Raw genomic sequence first — 21923 nt, 5'->3', positions numbered from 1 at the left:
AGAAATGGTACCGTATCCCTGGATAACATGTATGGATAGCGTACACATTCAAAATATATGTCTATACAGCATGAGGCAGGCTCAGACGGTGTCAGGCCCAGTATGGATTGCACGTGATTGCACAAAGGTTAGAAAGGGTACCGTATCCCTGGATAACATGTATGGATAGCGTACACATTCAAAATATATGTCTATACAGCATGAGGCAGGCTCAGACGGTGTTAGGCCCAGTATGGATTGCACGTGATTGCACAAAGGTTAGAAAGGGTACCGTATCCCTGGATAACATGTATGGATAGCGTACACATTCAAAATATATGTCTCAGGAGGCAGGCTCAGACGGTGTCAGGCCCAGTATGGATTGCACGTGATTGCACAAAGGTTAGAAAGGGTACCGTATCCCTGGATAACATGTATGGATAGCGTACACATTCAAAATATATGTCTATACAGCATGAGGCAGGCTCAGACGGTGTTAGGCCCAGTATGGATTGCACGTGATTGCACAAAGGTTAGAAAGGGTACCGTATCCCCGGATAACATGTATGGATAGCGTACACATTCAAAATATATGTCTATACAGCATGAGGCAGGCTCAGACGGTGTTAGGCCCAGTATGGATTGCACGTGATTGCACAAAGGTTAGAAAGGGTACCGTATCCCTGGATAACATGTATGGATAGCGTACACATTCAAAATATATGTCTATACAGCATGAGGCAGGCTCAGACGGTGTTAGGCCCAGTATGGATTGCACGTGATTGCACAAAGGTTAGAAAGGGTACCGTATCCCTGGATAACATGTATGGATAGCGTACACATTCAAAATATATGTCTATACAGCATGAGGCAGGCTCAGACGGTGTTAGGCCCAGTATGGATTGCACATGATTGCACAAAGGTTAGAAAGGGTACCGTATCCCTGGATAACATGTATGGATAGCGTACACATTCAAAATATATGTCTATACAGCATGAGGCAGGCTCAGATGGTGTTAGGCCCAGTATGGATTGCACGTGATTGCACAAAGGTTAGAAAGGGTACCGTATCCCCGGATAACATGTATGGATAGCGTACACATTCAAAATATATGTCTATACAGCATGAGGCAGGCTCAGACGGTGTTAGGCCCAGTATGGATTGCACGTGATTGCACAAAGGTTAGAAAGGGTACCGTATCCCCGGATAACATGTATGGATAGCGTACACATTCAAAATATATGTCTATACAGCATGAGGCAGGCTCAGACGGTGTTAGGCCCAGTATGGATTGCACGTGATTGCACAAAGGTTAGAAAGGGTACCGTATCCCTGGATAACATGTATGGATAGCGTACACATTCAAAATATATGTCTATACAGCATGAGGCAGGCTCAGACGGTGTTAAGCCCAGTATGGATTGCACGTGATTGCACAAAGGTTAGAAAGGGTACCGTATCCCTGGATAACATGTATGGATAGCGTACACATTCAAAATATATGTCTATACAGCATGAGGCAGGCTCAGACGGTGTTAGGCCCAGTATGGATTGCACGTGATTGCACAAAGGTTAGAAAGGGTACCGTATCCCTGGATAACATGTATGGATAGCGTACACATTCAAAATATATGTCTATACAGCATGCGGCAGGCTCAGACGGTGTTAGGCCCAGTATGGATTGCACGTGATTGCACAAAGGTTAGAAAGGGTACCGTATCCCTGGATAACATGTATGGATAGCGTACACATTCAAAATATATGTCTATACAGCATGAGGCAGGCTCAGACGGTGTTAGGCCCAGTATGGATTGCACGTGATTGCACAAAGGTTAGAAAGGGTACCGTATCCCCGGATAACATGTATGGATAGCGTACACATTCAAAATATATGTCTATACAGCATGAGGCAGGCTCAGACGGTGTTAGGCCCAGTATGGATTGCATGTGATTGCACAAAGGTTAGGAAGGGTACCGTATCCCCGGATAACATGTATGGAAAGCATACACATTCAAAATATATGTCTCAGGAGGCAGGCTCAGACGGTGTCAGGCACAGTATGGATTTGACGGCCCAGATTACACAGCGGAGGAGCAGGGAGAGGTAAAGATTGCAAATGCTGGGGCCCTGCCCAAGCAAGGGGGGCCCACTCGTGGGCGTCGGTACTGGCACTGGGCTCCTCATAGTACAGCGGTGTGTCTGACGGCGGGTGTGCACCAACACCGTCAGAGACACTTGATTGCACTATGAGGGACCCTGTGCCAGTGCCCGCGCCCAAGAGTCGGCCTACCCACCTGTCCAGGGCAACGGCACTCGCACGGTGTCGTGCACAAGGTGGTGACCCCGGCCATGGGGGGGAGGCAGCACAGTTAGGGAGTTTTAGAAAGTGGCATATGTTGATGTTGGACATTCAGCTGATGCAAAAGGCGAAATAGGTGAAGTACCAGGAAGAGGTGGACCAAAGCAAGCCATTTTTCTGTCACCCTATGTGTCATCAGGGGAAGGTGGGACAAAATCCTTGGAAACCCATGCGTGGTTCATTTTAATGAAGGTTAGATCATCCACATTTTGGGTTGACAGACGGGTCCTTTTTTCTGTCAGGATTGATCCAGCTGCACTGAAGACTCTTTCCGATAGCACACTTGCAGCTGGGCAAGCGAGCTCCTGTAAGGCATATTGGGCCAATTCAGGCCAGGTGTCCAGTTTAGCGGCCCAATAGTCAAAGGGGAATGACCTGTGTGGGAGAACATCGATATGGGAGGAAAAGTAGTTTGTAACCATAGTTGACAACTGCTGTCTCCTGTCACTTTCCATCGATGCAGTATTACCAGTTGTGTGAGCGGTATTTGAAAAATCAGTCCACAACATTGTCATGAAACCCCTGTCTCCAACGCCACTTCTGCTGTGTGCACCACGAACACCTCTGCCAAGCTGCCCCCGGCCCGTACGGCTCGTGTGAGAACCATCACCGCTGCTGTGTGCTGGGAATGCCTCAAGCAACCGATTTACCAGAGTTGCTTGTTTATTAGCCAATATTAGGTCAAGGTTCTCCTGTGGCATGATGTTTTGTAATTTGCCTTTATAGCGTGGATCCAGGATGCTGGCCAACCAGTAGTCCTCATCGTTCATCATTTTGGCAATGCGGGGGTCCCTTTTTAGGATCCGCAAGGCATAATCTGACATGTGGGCCAATGTTCCCGGTGTCAATGATGCACTGCGAGTGCTGGGTGGAGGAGCACTTTCTGGCAAATCCACATCCCTCCAGTCACGCACAAACCCTGTACCAGACCTTGCCACGCCAACATTTTCACTTGCCCCACGAGATGCATCCTCCTCCCCTAAGTAATCATCCCCATCATCCTCCTCCTCCTCCTCTTCTTCCTCCAACTCGTCCAGGAGAGGTCCCTGAGCAGACAATGGCTGAATGTCATCAAGGATTCCCTCCTCCTCTTCCTCCTCATCAACATTGGCTGCAGACGCCTGCTCCTTAAGGTGCGTCAAAGTTTGCATGAGCAGACGCATAAGTGGGATGCTCATGCTTAGGATGGCGTCGTCTGCGCTTACCAGCCGTGTGCATTCCTCAAAACACTGAAGGACTTTACAAAGGTCTTTCAGCTTCGACCACTGCACGCCTGTCAACTCCATGTCTGCTCTCAAAGTGCCTGGCCGTGTATCCTCCCACAAATGCATTATGGCCTGCCTCTGCTCGCACAGCCGCTCCACCATGTGCAGGGTGGAGTTCCACCTTGTTGCAATGTCGATAATGAGGCGGTGGTTGGGAAGGTGGAGCAATCGCTGCAGCTTCTGCATACGAACGGAGTGTACAGGCAACCGGCGGATGTGCGTGCACAGTCTTCGCACCTTCTGGAGCAGGGCTGTTAACTCCGGATAATTTTTGAGGAAGCACTGCACCACCAGGTTCAAGGTGTGAGCCAAGCAAGGTATGTGGCTGAGTTTTGAAAGGGCTATGGCTGCCACAAAATTACGGCCGTTATCACTAACTACCTCGCCTGCCTCAAGATGTACACTGCCCAGCCATGACTCAGTTTGTCGCTTCAAGTACTCGGCCAGCACCTCGGCAGTGTGTCTGTCGCCCAAACACATCATCTGCAACACAGCCTGCTGACGCTTTCCACTAGCTGCTCGATAGGGGGACACATCGTGTGCAACAGTGGCAGCTGCAGATGGAGTGCTCGTACGACTGCGCTCTGTGGACGAGCTTTCGCTTCTGGAGGAGGAGGAGGAGGAGGAGGGTCGAACGCCTACAGCCAACTGTTTCCTATACCGTGGGCTAGGCAGCACTGTCCCACCACCGCTGTCCCCTGTGGACCCTGCATCCACCACATTAACCCAGTGCGCAGTGATGGACACGTAACGGCCCTGGCCATGCCGACTGGACCATGCATCAGTTGTGAGGTGCACCTTTCCGCTCACTGACTGCTTGAGTGCATGGACAATGCGGTCTTTCACATGATGGTGGAGGGCTGGGATGGCTTTGCGAGAGAAGAAGTGGCGACTGGGTAGGTCATAGCGTGGTACTGCATAGGCCATGAGTTCGCGGAAAGCTGTGCTTTCCACCAACCGAAAGGGCATCATCTCAAACGAGATAAGTTTGGCAATGTGGGCGTTCAAACCCAGTGTACGCGGATGAGACACTGAGTACTTTCTTGACCTACTCATAGTGTCTGGGAGGGTGAGCTGGACTTGAGAGCTGCATATGGTGGAAGTAGCGGTGGACAGGGCGGACTGAGAGAGGGTTGATGATGGTGATGGAGTTGGTGTTCTTTCTGATGGCCTAGAATCAGTCTTTCGTTGCTATAACAGTGGGATTCCCTGACTGCTGTGGTCTTGCAACGACACCTCAACATTTGCTGCTGTGCTAACCGGTGGGCTTACAGTGGGGGAAACAATGTAGCGTTGCTGACTACCTTCGTTGTTATCAGTTGCACATGTGGCACTTGAGGTTTGGTGTTGTGTCCACGCTTGCAAGTGCATGCTGGTTAAATGTCTAAGCATGCAACTGGTATTCAAATTTTTCAGATTTTTCCCTCGGCTAAAGGTCTTTGCGCACTTCTTACAGATAACCTTGGCCTGATCATGAGGATTTTGTTCAAAAAAGTGCCACACTGCACTCTTCCTACTTTGGCAGACATTTTGCGGCCTAGCACGCTGTGATCTTTTGACCCTCTGGACAAGCTTTCCAGCAACTCTTTTGATGTTTGGAACCTGTCTTTGGAGTGCTCCGGGCATGCCAGATAACAGCTGTTGCGATGTCGATGTCTGCTGTGGATGCTCCTCATCTGAGCTATTGGAAGCAGCACCCTCTTCCCCCAATGGATGCCAATCTGGGTCAACAACTGGGTCATCCATCACCTCCTCTTCTATGTCATGTGCACCTTTCTCTGTGTCACCGTGTATGGTGGTATAGTGTGCGGGAAGGGGCACCTGAGTCTCATCAGGGTCAAAATCTGGCTCTGTACACTGCGAGGACAATGTAGTGCTCTGAGTGAATGTACCAGCAGAATCATCCATCAGCGGCTGTGCATCAGTGCACTCCATGTCAGATTCATCTTGGCCTGGGTAATTCACCATTTCACTTGATAATCCAGGCATGGTATGTGAAAACAGCTCCATGGAGTAATCAGTAGTATGGCCTGCGTCATCCTTCAATCTTGGTTGGGGTGAAGGACACAAGGAAAGGTGTGGTTCATGAACATGAGCCTCCAATGACGACTCAGTGCTTTTACTTTTTACAACTAAAGAAGAGGAGGCGATAGAGCTGGAGGCTGAGTCAGCAATGTAAGACAAAACTTTTTCCTGATGCTCTGCCTTTAAAAGCGGTTTGCCAACTCCTAGAAAACTAAGCGTTCGAGGCCTTATGTAGCCAGACGATGACGCAGGGTCAGCACCTCCTGCATTCGGTCCTATTTTGCTCTTGCCACTACCATCAGATACACCACCAACACCATCATTACCAGCTGCCAACCCCCGCCCAATTCCACGGCCTCTTCCACCAGCCTTCCTCATTTTTGGTAGAAATGTAGACAAAATCCAACAAACTATATAGTAATGTAAAACAAGGTACAAGGTGTCTATAGGACAGGGGAGATTTAGAATTTCTGCACACACTTGTGGACAGTGGACACTTTTGGATTGTGTGAGGCCCACTGATATCTGAGCGCTATGTGACACGCTCGATGGCACAGCTGCCTGTGACCAAAGTGACGAGAGGATAATGGAGATTTTGAATCTCTGCCCACACTTTTGGACACTGCACACTTGTGGATTGTGTGAGGCCCACTGATATCTGAGCGCTATGTGACAGGCTCGATGGCACAGCTGCCTGTGACCAAAGTGACGAGAGGATAATGGAGATTTTGAATCTCTGCGCACACTTTTGGACACTGGACACTTGTGGATTGTGTGAGGCCCACTGATATCTGAGCGCTATGTGACACGCTCAATGGCACAGCTGCCTGTGACCAAAGTGACGAGAGGATAATGGAGATTTTGAATCTCTGCGCACACTTTTGGACACTGGACACTTGTGGATTGTGTGAGGCCCACTATTATCTGAGCGCTATGTGACACGCTCGATGGCACAGCTGCCTGTGACCAAAGTGACGAGAGGATAATGGAGATTTTGAATCTCTGTGCACACTTTTGGACACTGGACACTTGTGGATTGTGTGAGGCCCACTGATATCTGAGCGCTATGTGACACGCTCGATGGCACAGCTGCCTGTGACCAAAGTGATGAGTGGATAATGGAGATTTTGAATCTCTGCGCACACTTTTGGACACTGGACACTTGTGGATTGTGTGAGGCCCACTGATATCTGAGTGCTATGTGACACACTCGATGGCACAGCTGCCTGTGACCAAAGTGACGAGAGGATAATGGAGATTTTGAATCTCTGCGCACACTTTTGGACACTAGACACTTGTGGATTGTGTGAGGCCCACTGATATCTGAGCACTATGTGACACGCTCGATGGCACAGCTGCCTGTGACCAAAGTGACGAGAGGATAATGGAGATTTTGAATCTCTGCGCACACTTTTGGACACTGGACACTTGTGGATTGTGTGAGGCCCACTGATATCTGAGCGCTATGTGACAGGCTCGATGGCACAGCTGCCTGTGACAAAGGTGACTAGAGGATAATGGAGATTTTGAATCTCTGCGCACACTTTTAGACACTGGACACTTGTGGATTGTGTGAGGCCCACTGATATCTGAGCGCTATGTGACAGGCTCGATGGCACAGCTGCCTGTGACAAAAGTGACGAGAGGATAATGGAGATTTTGAATCTCTGCGCACACTTTTGGACACTGGACACTTGTGGATTGTGTGAGGCCCACTGATATCTGAGCGCTATGTGACAGGCTCGATGGCACAGCTGCCTGTGACAAAAGTGACGAGAGGATAATGGAGATTTTGAATCTCTGCCCACACTTTTGGACACTGGACACTTGTGGATTGTGTGAGGCCCACTGATATCTGAGCGCTATGTGACACGCTCGATGGCACAGCTGCCTGTGACCAAAGTGACGAGAGGATAATGGAGATTTTGAATCTCTGCGCACACTTTTGGACACTGGACACTTGTGGATTGTGTGAGGCCCACTGATATCTGAGCGCTATGTGACACGCTCGATGGCACAGCTGCCTGTGACCAAAGTGACGAGAGGATAATGGAGATTTTGAATCTCTGCGCACACTTTTGGACACTGGACACTTGTGGATTGTGTGAGGCCCACTGATATCTGAGCGCTATGTGACAGGCTTGATGGCACAGCTGTGACCAAAGTGACGAGAGGATAATGGAGATTTTGAATCTCTGCGCACACTTTTGGACACTGGACACTTGTGGATTGTGTGAGGCCCACTGATATCTGAGCGCTATGTGACACGCTCGATGGCACAGCTGCCTGTGACCAAAGTGACGAGAGGATAATAGAGATTTTGAATCTCTGCGCACACTTTTGGACACTGGACACTTGTGGATTGTGTGAGGCCCACTGATATCTGAGCGCTATGTGACACGCTCGATGGCACAGCTGCCTGTGACCAAATTGACGAGAGGATAATGGAGATTTTGAATCTCTGCGCATACTTTTGGACACTGGACACTTGTGGATTGTGTGAGGCCCACTGATATCTGAGTGCTATGTGACACGCTCGATGGCACAGCTGCCTGTGACCAAAGTGACGAGAAGATAATGGAGATTTTGAATCTCTGCGCACACTTTTGGACACTGGACACTTGTGGATTGTGTGAGGCCCACTGATATCTGAGCGCTATGTGACACGCTCGATGGCACAGCTGTGACAAAAGTGACTAGAGGATAAGGGAGATTGGATTGCTTTTAAAAAAGCAGTTTGCGGAGCAGTGGGTAAACAGCAATGCCAGCGTGTCAGGAAGCCTTAAAAGGCAGCCCAACAACCAACACCACTGATACACCACAATATAGCCTCCCCTTGCACTGCACACACAGTGACTTGTGTGTTGTGCAGGCCAAATCGCTAGCAGCAGAAGCAGTTTTTTTGTCTTCTTCCCTGCCTAACGCTCTCCCTACAGAATCAGCAGCAACCTCTCCCTATACTAAGATCGGCAGAAGTAAGATGGCGGTCGGCGTGCACGCCCTTTTATACCCCCTGTGACGCCCACCAAAGCAAGCCAATCACTTGCATGCCCTTCTGAAAGATGGTGGTGACCCGTGCCTAGGTCATCACGTTGCCCACAGTGTCCGTGGATCCTGAAAAAAGAGCGCAAAACAAACTTTTGAAACGCGACTTTGGCGCGTAAGTCGCCGACCTCGTGGCCGACCTCATCCTAGGGTCGGGTTTCGTTTCATGAAACCCGACTTTGCCAAAAGTCGGCGACTTTTGAATTTTTTCGACCCGTTTCGCTCAACTCTACGTGCAAGCCATACTGGGCCTAACACCGTCTGAGCCTGCCTCCTGATGTATAGACATATCTTTTGAATGTGTACGCTATCCATACATGTTATCCTGGGATACGGTACCCTTTCTCACCTTTGTGCAATCACGTGCAAGCCATACTGGGCCTAACACCGTCTGAGCCTGCCTCCTGATGTATAGACATATATTTTGAATGTGTACGCTATCTATACATGTTATCCGGGGATACGGTACCCTTTCTCACCTTTGTGCAATCACGTGCAAGCCATACTGGGCCTAACACCATCTGAGCCTGCCTCCTGATGTATAGACATATATTTTGAATGTGTACGCTATCCATACATGTTATCCGGGGATACGGTACCCTTTCTCACCTTTGTGCAATCACGTGCAAGCCATACTGGGCCTAACACCGTCTGAGCCTGCCTCCTGATGTATAGACATATATTTTGAATGTGTACGCTATCCATACATGTTATCCTGGGATACGGTACCCTTTCTCACCTTTGTGCAATCACATGTAATCCATACTGGGCGTGAGAATGGCTGGCGAGCTGTTAAGCAAGCTACAGCACCTGTGGTTTGCACACGTAAGTTTTTCATTTTTTTCAGGAATGACGGTTAGGCCTAATTCCGGAACTGCGGTTGACCTGCACTTACCGGGAAATCATCGTTCGCGGGTAATAATTGTAATCAGTGATCCCCATCACTAACGTTGTTCAGCGGGTTATCTGCACCTGTAAGCGACAAACGCTGGCCTTTTCAGTGTAGCGCACATGCAGCCACGGACATGTAAGGGCTTGACACATCAGTTATTGGCCATTCTCATGTGCCAGAACCTCACGTGTCCCTCTAGTAAGCCGGACTCGGACCGCGCGGCATGACGGAGTCTCGTTCGTTAACGGAATTAAGCTTGCAATGTGTGCATCTGTTCTGTAGCTGGCATGGTTGAGGTTGCCCGTGTTGAGTCAAATTACGCCGTAGGCTCCACTCCTAGTGGTGCCCTTCTGGACATTCCTTTAAGGTTCCGCTTTGCAACCATACTGCCCACGTAAAACAAACACTTTGCCTTCATGAACGCTGTTTGGAGGGTCATGACTCGTGGGAAGTTAACCTGCTAGAGTGATCCTTCGTTGCTCCCAAGCATGACATCACACTCCCTAGGAGGAAGGTAATGCCACTGTGGCGACCGTACTCCTGGGGGCGACACAAGTGCACTGATGCCCAGCCACTGCTCGATGAATCTGCTGGTACATTGACCCAGACCACTACATTCCCCTCGCATGCTACACGGCCTGAATCTGACCCTGATGAAACTCAGGTTACCCTTCCCATATACAGTTCCATCTTACACGGTGACAAAGAGGAAGCTGCAGATGAAAGTGCAGGTTCGGCCCACCCGCCATCAGACACACCACCGTACTATCAGGGGCCCTGTGCCAGTGCCGTCGCCAACGAGTGGGCACCCCCTGCTTGCTCAGGATCACAGCACTTGCAAGGTTGAAATACTGTGCAGTGAGATGGAAGATGGGGACGACGAGGAGTCCAGACTAGTACAGGGATTCCCTAGCGAGGAGACTTATTTGATTGTTTTCAATGTTGGGACAGCAATTTTTGGGGAGCACTATACTCTGGAGAATGATTGATGGGGCCCACCATACACTGGAACATTCCAAAGGTGGACATCAGACACTGGAGCAGCATTTACAGGGCCCATTATACACTAGAGCATTAGAAATGGGGCCCATTATGTTTGGAGCATTATTTGGGCCTATAAGACAGTGGAGCTTCATCCATGGGGAGCAACATATACTGTAGCATTATGTGGAGCTCATCATATACTGTTTCAAACATTATATGGGACCAATGATTCTGTATGGAGAAATAGATGGGCCTCGTCATGAGATGTAAAAAGTGAAGTATTTTTCATTGTACTATACCGCTATTTCTCTGCCGTATCGGAGCATGATGAGTTGTGGTATGTGTTAAAGGGGCGCTCTTTCGCCCAGGGTACATGAAAACCTGGAGCCAGCACTACCCCCCACAACTTTAGCCAAATAACCCCCATTTTTCAGTGTGTAACTTGTATTATGAAGTTAATTAAGGTTGACCAGCTTAAGTAAGAAGAATTGATGCTTTTGGCATTCAAATGAGCACTGTAGGTGTGTTTCCTGTCCTCCTCTCACTGCCGACTTTTATTCCCCATTGACTTACATTGGGTTTCGTGTTTCGGGACGACCCCGACTTTTCCCTATAATCGGCCGATCTTGCTTGATCACGAAACGAAACTCGACCCTAAAAAAACAAAAGTCGCTCAACTCTAGACAGAAATATCGAAATTAAAATAAACCCTTTCTTTCCTTGTAGGTTAATTCTACATGAAGGAAAACAACTAAGAATAATGTAGAATGTGTTGGGGAGGTGGAGAAGACATTAAAGGCATAGAGGTTTAGCCCAATCAAATGGAATAGCAGGAATTAATTTTTTTTAAGACGTTCGGAGTTACAAAGATATTGACTATGTTAAAGGGGTTGTGTAGCGATAGAGGGAGACGCTCAGAAAAGGAGTGTTGGAACGGAGTGCTTCATCTAGCTTGGAGGTTGACTGAGCCCCTGACCCGGAGGACACGGCACGGATGCGGGCACCTGTATGCACAACAGACTGTGAGTAAAGCTTTGGAACTACATGCCCTGGTGTCCTCCAGTTATTCCTGCGCCAACACACTCAGCACTGCTACATCTCTGTGCCTGGCACTGCACCATTTACGTCTCTTCACTACCTCTCCACCTACACTGCCCTGGGACTACAGCCCTACCTGTGGAGGGCCACAACATCATTGCTGCACCACACCAACTGTCCCAGAGGATCTGTCTGCAGCGTCGGCTTAACATCTTCATTGCCGAACACCGCAGGTGGTGTCACGAATCATTCACTCATAAACTTTAATCATCATCCACAAGTTCAACATTTCCCTTTTACAATGGACGCCCAGAGCCACGGACCGGGTCACAGCTACCGTGACATCTCCCATTGAAACCAACGGGCCCGGTACCGAGTACCCCACCAGCCCTGGCGGGCAATCCAACTTGGCGGAAATACATAACAGAACAGGTTGTCCGGGCTTTTCACATAATCTCAGTGCATATCTAGGCTGCAGAATTATGACAATAAGTAATTTACCTTCTGTGGCTATTCTGCATGGTTTCCAAGATATCATCTCTTGCTTCTAAGATAAACGTCCAGGGGGGGGTGTTCTGGCATTGAATTGAGAACTTGTCGTTTCCTCCTCCTTCACTAGTTTCACTTTCCATAGATCACTGTTCAGCATGTGTCTGGGGGAGGAGCAACTGGGTGGTCTGCTCATAGCCAATCACAGCCATGCCATTAGTTAACATGCCTACATGCCTAACAGGATATGCCCACACTTCTTAGGATTACTCATTGGCTGAATCAAATCAAACTGGCTCATAGCATTATGGGAACTTCCGATTCCGGTATTCGATATGCAAAAAGTATCGGAACTCAGTATCGGAATTCTGATACCGCGAATATCGGCCGATACCTGATATTTGCAGTATCGGAATGCTCAACACTACTGCTCAGGCAACTCCCAAAAGTTGGAGGTGCCTTAAATAATAAGTGTCTCCCAGCCATAGGCTGGGAACACTTTAGGATGGCACACACGCTGTCTCTTTAAGAGACCAGGAGGGCATGACCAAAGCACAGTGCCCAGGGATCTGTGAGAAGTGTGCAGACCCTGGGGCACCAGAGGAAGGAGAAGTAGATGCGGGACTGGCATTGCGGCGGTGAGTCGGCATTCCTGCCAGGGGAGGGAAGAAGCGTGCAGGGAGGCTGACACTACAGCATAGTAAATCAGTATTAGAATAACAAAAGGAACAAAAGGAAGGCCTCTCACCTGCTAAGGATGAGCAGGTATGGCACAACTCCATATATGCTTTATAAAAAAAAACAAATGGGTTCAGCCGACTAGGATGCTGTGAAATAATCCTCTGTGGAGAGCTCCTCCAGAGCATAAATGGTGTAAGAAGATCCAGATGACAGGTGCTTCCAAAAGAAAAAAAAGCTGATAAACCACTAAGATTGATCAAAAGTAAATAAAAAAACCCACAACACATTTCATCTGTATCCAGTTTCCTTAGGTGTCTCAAAGCGGCTGCGCTACAGCAAGCCTACACCATGACCCTCAAGCAAGGACCTCTCTGAGCGGCAATGACTGGCAGGTCCATTTCTAACGTGAGCTCCCACAGCTGTTGCAGCTCATAGAGGTCCTTGCTTGAGTGTCATGGTGCAGGATTGTAGTAATGCAACCACTTTGAGACACCTGAGGAAAGCTGGATACAGCCAAAACACATTGTTTTTTAAGAAGCATTTTTGTTTATTTTTAATCAACCCTCGTTATTTATCCTTTTTGTTCTCCAAGAGTACTTTTCACCTGGATCTACTCATCTCAGGAAATTTATTTGCTGTTGATCGATTTGAGTCATATTAAAAGTTTTTAAAAATCTTCCAATTTTATTGATAAACATGTAAGACATCATTCACTACTCCTCACATGCTAATCTTCTACACTACTGTGCTGTACTTCCGCTCCATAACTAAGCACATTGCGCTGCCACCAGCACTAAGTACAGATGATAGGTTGCACCCACCACCAATCTGTTATTGATGACCCATCCTAAGAATAGGTCACTAATATAAGGTCCTGGGCAACCCCTGTAAGAAATCCCAAGATATCTATTATCTAAACGTATACTGTATATGTAAAATGGGATTTACATTATCAGGTCATAAGTGCTGTTTACTGTTAGATGCTACCCGAATTTATGTAGCCCAAACACTGCCGACATACATGATCAAGTCACAAAGAGAAGACTTTTTCCAGTGCGTGTGTGGATCAAGCATGCAGAGAATAAGAGTGGTTGTTGAGGAATTAGAGATTCTAGATCAGTAAGGTTGAAATTAGCAAAAAGGTTTAGCTGTTCTCATGGGAGATAAGGACTTGTATCCCTTGTCTAAAACTATTGATTGACTAGGACAGTGGCATTAGTTAGTATACTTTTTCAGTGACAGAGAAGTTAATGATTTAGCGATTAATTCGAGAAAAGCCTAGTCTATCGTTTTGCAATTGTTTGCGATGGGAATGATGCCACTTTTGACCTTGTCAAATTAGCAGAAGCCTTAAACTGTATGGAAGCAGCTGCGTGCTAAATATTGATGAGTGCTGCCTGGGAGAATAGTGCACCCAAAGCTATAGACAAAGACTGAAAAATACTGAAGATATATCGAAAGGTCTTTGAAACCAGAGATAATCTGGTAGGCACAAGTGGCTCCATCACTACACTTTTATTATGTGAATGAATGCCACAGTTTATAATAACGTTTTTATATGGCGATACAGTTCCTAGCTCTGTTTCTTAGTTCACACATTGTTTCCATCCATGCACACATTTTAAAAAGTACATCTCAAGTTGTACAGAAAAACTATAAAAGCATGGTCTCCTTATACACATTATTTGGTTACACAACTGGACGAAGATGTGAAAATGGCGAGTTCATCTAGTATGTATAGCCAACTTAAAGGTGGGGGTGAAAATAATTAATGCAAAGGCATGGCATATATATATTCTAATTTACCCAATTTCAGAATATAGTTTCTAAAGTTGACCTATAACTGCTCACCATATTGATCCCCCAACTGTTCTCATGCCGATACTTCCTGGGTTCCCTGATGGTCTCTATACTTATTGCTGGACAGTCATGTGATGGCTTCAGCCATTCATTGGTTACATGCCCGTTCAACTGAATAGGAGCTATAGAGGCAGCCTCTATGCTTCCTGCTCAGTCTGACAGCAGTGGACACCAAGATGTCAATGCAGCAGTAGAATTAAGTGAGGATAGTTGTAGTTGGAAAATATTCACTGTGTCAACATCGTACCTGTAAGATTTTTCAAAAATTACATTGCACAAATATTTATAGTATTCACTTTTTCAAAACTTTCTCTGCTAAGTTTAAACCAAACATGAAAGTAGTTTGAAAATGTTGAAAAACTCCTACTTTTCTACAAATTAATCCCCCTCTACATATTAGATAAACATCTGCTGAACCCAGCAATTTGGGGGGGATTGACACTTATCTAACATGTATGGAAGTCACCCAACTGCTCTCTGACAGATTATGTCAGGAGACTCAGGACACGTAAGGATCAGGAGGCTGGAATTCAATTGTTCTTTCCTTTTATTCATAGGGGAGATAACCCAGCCTATGGATGATTCTGATCCTCTCATAGTGAACATGTGTGAACAACCAAGCTGAGCATTCATGTTTATGGGGGATTTGGGAGAGATTGTTGTCAGCTGAAATATCATTTGGCTGTCAGATGTCTAATGTCCATGGCCAGCTGTAGTCTTCATTAAACTCGTTATAGTCAAGTGTTTTTTACTTTGAATTTGTTCTGGTCTTTGAAATAATTATTTTAGTGTGATACAAATATATTATTTGGTTCAGAAAACTTATTTTGAAACTGTCAATTGGGAAATTAAGAATTAATAGGTGGAGTAATCTAAATAATGAAATATGTATCCTTAAGTTTGCAAGTTAGCCCCTATCTGTGAAATAGGGTATTACTTCCCGATTGCTGGGGATCGGACTGCTAGGATCCCCTCAGATCCCAATAACTGAGGCTCTGAAAAGTCTAGTGTGAATGGAATAGAGTTTGATCATCATGCACACTGCAGCTCCATTCATTCTTACGCATTTGCGGAAGACCAGATGATGGCAGCGTCCAAGTATCCTTGGGATATCTCTGGAGGATTCATTGAGAAAGAATAGAGTGGCAGGGCACATTATCAGCCACTGATTCATTCACATAGGACTTTTCATAGCCATGGGTCTTAGGATCTATGGAGGACCTAATGACGGACACCCAGTGTTGGGGAATATATATCCTATTTCACAGATAGGGGATAACTTAATACTTGAGAATACCCCTTTAATGGAAATTGTCTACAAACAGTCTCAACTTCCATCTCTCTGGAGGACCCAGCATCACTAGGACACGGTAATGCTTAATTTTCCCATGGGAAGTGCATTAGATGAATGGATGACTTTAACGTAAATTCACAGATTAAAACTGATTACTCGTTGGGTGGTAAACTACAGTGGACTACTCTATAATTTAGTTCCTCTGGCGGATTTTTTTTTGTCTATAGACTCATGAAATCTAAACCCAATCGCCCAGGAAAAAAGTTAACGACCAGCCTGTGTGGTGAGCTTAGTAATAATACTGTTCTTGTCATATAACATATTTTAGTTCCTCCACTTATAAGATGATTTGCAGAACATATTATAGTAGTTAATGCGGTGATTCATGTACCAACATTTTACCTGCTGCTATTTTAACTGTTGACTACAAGACCTTTGCTACCAACCATTGTAGCCCTGAGGATTGCATTAGCCTTAAAGGGAGATTTTGCCAAAAACAATATTTTATAAAGGAATTGCTAGTAAAGTAATTTATTAACGTATTCCTCAAAAGAAACTCATAATTACAGTTACAATTGCAATCTGTCCATAAATACAGACATGTTCAATTATGTGCCTCCATAAACTCTGCAACACTGTTGGACCTAATGCTTTTTTTTGTTACTTTATTTCTTTGTAAGAGGAAGGACAAATATCTCACATTACGCCTTGATCGGAAAGAAAGCACCCTTTCATTTATAAACTGCTTATAAAATTAAACATTCAATCAATGTGAGCATTTAGATTTAAAAAAAGGGCACAAATGGACTACAGACAGCTGATTTACAGCAAAAATGGCCATAAACATAGCTTTATGTAGTATTTCCACATTAAACTAAATTTGGTTACCTAAATATTTTCTTTCCCTGCCTATTTATATGTTTAGAAAGACTCGTAATACCATGCGGTGGCTTTGAAAACTGTACTCGTCATCCCATCTGGAAAGATTTGGGCACCTCCATGACACTGCCTTCTCATTTCTGATAGTAACAAAGCAATACTTTCAGTGGACAACGTGAGTAAGGCCACACTCAGTACTTGGTCAGTATTTTACCTCGGTATTTATAAGCCAAAACATGAGTGAAGGAATCAGAGGAAAAGTATAATAGAAACCCGTCACCACTTCTGTATTTATCACCCACTCCTGGTTTTGGCTTATAAATACTGAAGTGAAATACTGACCAAATACTGAATATGTCAATATGGCCTAATGGAATAACTCTATAGCATGGATGTTTTACTTGTGGCCCAAGGTGGCTATGATGGCATCCCAACACAGAAGTGTAAATTTACTTAAATTACCATGAGATTATTTTGGAATTACATGTCACAATGTCATTAAGATAAGCATTTGTTCTTTGCCGTTTGTGGCTTCCAGTGTGTTATATTCCAAGCTCAGACAGTAAAATTGACACCATAAGACATTACGTGTGCTCATGGTGACCTGGTGAGGCAGCGATTATCAATAATATTTCAACCTTCCATAGCCACATTAGTTGTATAATGTTATTTAGAAGTAAGCATTCTTATTTGATTTTTAAGTTACCTTCCATATTTCTGTGACACCTCACTGTTTGCCTCCAATACTATACAATGAACACCCTGTGCCTTGCCCTGCATCAGAAGTTGAAAGGCCTGTGAAGTCCATCACACCAAATCTTAAAAAACCTCATAATTTTAAATAAAGTTTATTTTATTTAAAGCTGTGCTGCTATGGCACACTGTGCAGGCATGCACGTAATGCTTTACAAAGCTGAGCGTGATGCAGTGGCCTGTATGGTTCATCTTCCCACACAACTAGTACTCCTTTCAGTTTGCTAGACCAAATAAAATCCCAGTGGATTAGCCAATGAGGGATAAATAAGGGGTGCCAAACGGGGGTTCTAGACCTTAGTGAGTGGAGATGTGAATATTAAAACAGAAATCCAAAACATTTTCCATGTGAATTTAGCAATGATAAATATGTTGCAGATATCACTGACTTCCGCAAAAAATATGTCATCAAGACAACATTGGGGGAACAGTTATTTGTCGTTTCTGTTAGGTCTCTTTAAGGGTATTTACACACAATGACTTTTTCAGGTAGATTGCACCTAAAACCCAGCACCAAAGAGCACACAAAGCGCGAATGAATAATAATGAACATATGCACAGCAACGTCAAAACGACTTGCTGTGCATTTGTTCCATCTTTTGTAACTTATTTTAACTGTTTCAGGCTTTTGAAGCTGTGAAGTGGCTAGCAGAAGTGACCTGACCATCATTCAGGTGACTTCCGCTGAGAAGCTGCCTCAATCCTATCCATGAGATTAATGAATAAAAAAAAAGATGTCAGCAGCAAAACCACCTCAAATTTAATAAACAGATGAAAAATAAGATCCTACAGGAAAAACACTGCTGGCGTTATCCTGAAGTGTCTTCCTACAGCCAAACCTCAGTAGGTATGCCAGACTCTATAATGCCCCATGTGTATTACATATAAAGCCAAGCTTAGCATAAATTTGTGATTCCCTTTCTGTGTTTTTTTGTAATTTTCCTTTTTGTAAGAAGATCGATACATGAGGCCAGTATTCTTACCCAACCCGAATGAAATTTGGAGGGTAAACTATGCAAATCAAACAAGCTAGAACAGATGTACACATCACCCTGCCTGTCATCAAGCTCAATAAAAACACATATTGTGCATACAACCCTCACACAACAAAACACAAGTAAGATTAGATTTTCTGTGGTAATCAGTTTACAAGCAGTAGTTGAGGATTAGGCAGGTTAAAGTCGCAGAATTCAAGCCCATTAGATATGCTAAATGATGTCTGTCACTTTATTTGGTTAAATTCCAGTAATCACAAGGAGCACAGGGAGAATTATGATCAGATTGAATCGTCAGACCTGTTTCTTTACACTATAATTCAGTTTTACCACCGGGAGGGGGAATATCAATTACCTTAAATGAGCCAAAATGAAAATAAGCCGCACAGTCAACAAGTAAAAGTGAATTCTGGTGGAAAGGATAAGATGAAGCTTTCCTACCTTTGCAGGTAGCATGCCATATGAGCATAGGAGACTTTCAATATTATAAGAGTCAGCGATACGCCATTGACTCAAGAAGAGTTTGTTTATTCTGCAGTACAAAATCTGTTAATCTGATTTAACTATTATTTCACACAAAACTTTGTGTTGCAAATGTTTTTGACAATGATCCAAAAAGTGGCATTTTTTGATTGCTGTATATTGAATAATGGCATTATATATTTTTTTTAGTAGATTCTGATTCACACATTGCACTTTTCCTACCCTTCCTGTTGACTAACATCAACTGAGTAGTTAAGCTAGTGAGCTGTCAGTTAAGCAGAAGAAGGCAGCGCTAGGTAAGGAATAGAGTGGAGGATGTGGAGGCTTGGAAAGGGCTCCGATCACGCCCAGTGCACTTCAGCCTCATTTGCATATGGAATACAACATTGTATTTTCCAGAAAATGAAACAACACATTTTTTAAAGAGGACCTATCGGGGTCAAAAGTGGTCAGTATTGGATCTTATTTTTTTTCACCATTACTCCCCTGTGTATTAAGTTTTTTTTTGCTTAAAATCCCCCATACAGTTTCAAACATATAGTCCTTTTCATTCAGTGCTAATTTTTATGTTCTTTATCAAATGAGGTGGTATTTTTAAGGTAATAATGCAGAGCAGCCTAAATACTCCCCAAAACCAAAGAATCATGTGAGCTACACCCCCCTTGGAGATGATCATAAAAATTAACACTAAATAGAAAGGTTCTAATCTCTGGAACTGTATGGCAGATTTGAAAAGAAAAAGAAATGGACTGTGCAAGACTGGCCACTTTTGAACTGGTGACAGATCCTCTACAGATTGCCTTATGTTTCAAAGCCCTAGATGCCCATATACATAAGTAGTTTGGGTGGTGGATCACGCTAGCAGATTCCCTTTAAAACGTCTGCACAGTATTTACAGCGATTAGTTCTAATATATGCTACATACTCTTGACAGGACAGTTGTTTTTTTGTAATTTATATGTCTGTTATATTATTTTTATTATTACTGCTAAAATCATCATCAGAAAAGTAGTGAGTAGTTGGGGATTTCGGAATCAATTTGCAGATATACCACATGTTCTTCTGAAATCTAATTGGAAAGGTTAAGCAATATGCCTGATGTTTAATTATTAATTAATGGAGAAGGGGTAGCATCTGGTGGTAAGACTTTGTTTGTTTTTTCAAACCATTATTTCCATAGGGGTTGAGTGATTTACTGCAAGATGTGCTGTTTTTGTGTGTATGATTAAAAAATAAGCCCATATGATGGTTAAATCTGTGGAAGTATAGTTGAATAACAGGGCAAACAATCTGATGGTGACATTTTGTTTGGATGTCTATAACAAACTTTAATTGTATTGAGAGCTTTTTATATAAAGCGTTCGCTCAGAAAGCCTCACTAAAATGAATTTCTTGTACATTTCGACTTTGAAATTAAGAGATTTTACAGTTTTATTGTCATGTGATTGTTTATAGTACACTGAGTGAATATTTTTGGATTAGGCAAAAAATGGTTCACGCTCGTTACATTTATGTGAATTTTACTCTTCTAATTAATAACTATTACGTGCAGCACGGTGGCTCAGTGGATAGCACTGCAGCCTTGCATCGTTGGGGTCCTGGGTTCAAATCCCACCAAGGACAACATCTGCAACGAGTTTGTATGTTCTCCCCATGTTTGCGTGAGGGTTCTCCGGTTTCCTCCCACACTCCAAAGCCATACTGATAGGGAATCTAGATTGTGAGCCCCATCAGGGACAGCGATGATTATGTGTGCAAACTGTAAAAGCGCTGCGGAATATGTTAGCGCTATATAAAGATTATTAATATGACTTGGAACGTACTGTACTAATTACTATATAAATAGTAATTGAGCCATTTGTTTCCTACATGAACAAATTAGTTTAGTTTTAGTGGGCAGTCTGTGCCCACGATATACATAGCTTGGAATAGACATCGCAACCCAATCTTAAAATCATATATTTAATTGGAATCAATTATTTTCTATATTTTTCTGTCTTAAAGGGTAATTCATTTATTTGTTTTAAGAGCAGTTTATAGTATAAAGTAAAAAAAAGCCATTCCTGACTACTTAAACATTTCCCCTCTGCTTAAGCACCGATACTCCAGTGGTTCCCACCAATCTGTGTTGACCTTTCTGTATTTGATGTGTTTCATGTGAGTCATAACCACGGTACAAGACCATTAAGGTTAATGATTGGCTATGTGACATGATCACTGTAGCTAAGTTCAAAAAAGTTCTGCTTGAACCAATGGAAAAACATGGAACCTAGTAAGTGAAAATTGCCAATTTTATTATTTCATGACATTTTTTACTGTTTGAAAGTCATTTCCCACACGACCGGAGTACATACTTGCATTTTATATATTTAGTCGTGTACACAGGTCAGATTTGTTACATAAATTCTGCTCCATTCATGCGAATGGAGTTAGTTCTGCAGCAAGTGCATCTATTTTTGCATACTCTATTCAGTTGGACTGGCCACTTGCCGAAATTTTTATGGCAAATATGTTACAGTATTTGTGAATATATTTTTACACTTACAGCTCTCTCAATTGCAAGAACAATAGCCAACAAACTTATTTGCGAAAGACTATATCAAAATAATCATACATTATTTATCTATGGCATGCATGACATATAGGCAGCATATGAGTCTTCTATAAAAGTCATGGGACAGGGCAGCTCAGTTTGGACCTATTTCCGATTCCCATTTCATTCCCATTCTCCTCATATGCAGCATTAGGAAATACAAGAAGACAATTAGTTAAATATCTACAAGAAATTGATTTGTTTTTGGAATAACAAGCCAGCATTAGTAAGGAGATATAAAATTTGATATGTGACACTCTTATTTCCATGTGCACTAGAGACGAGGGAATCATTTAAAATTCAAATT

General features: G+C 44.1%; 1 protein-coding gene across 2 annotated transcripts in view; it reads right to left on the bottom strand.

The window, feature by feature from the left end:
* The window catches only part of UNC5C (unc-5 netrin receptor C), a 560809-nt gene that overhangs the window by 446999 nt on the left and 91887 nt on the right, over positions 1 to 21923 (bottom strand). The window lies entirely within an intron of this gene.

Source organism: Dendrobates tinctorius, unplaced genomic scaffold (genome assembly GCF_039654945.1).
Source record: "Dendrobates tinctorius isolate UK_male_01 unplaced genomic scaffold, ASM3965494v1 ptg000011l, whole genome shotgun sequence".
Classification (NCBI taxonomy): domain Eukaryota; kingdom Metazoa; phylum Chordata; class Amphibia; order Anura; family Dendrobatidae; genus Dendrobates; species Dendrobates tinctorius.
The sequence above is the reverse complement of the archived record's forward strand: the minus strand, read 5'-3'. Positions and strand labels throughout refer to the sequence as shown.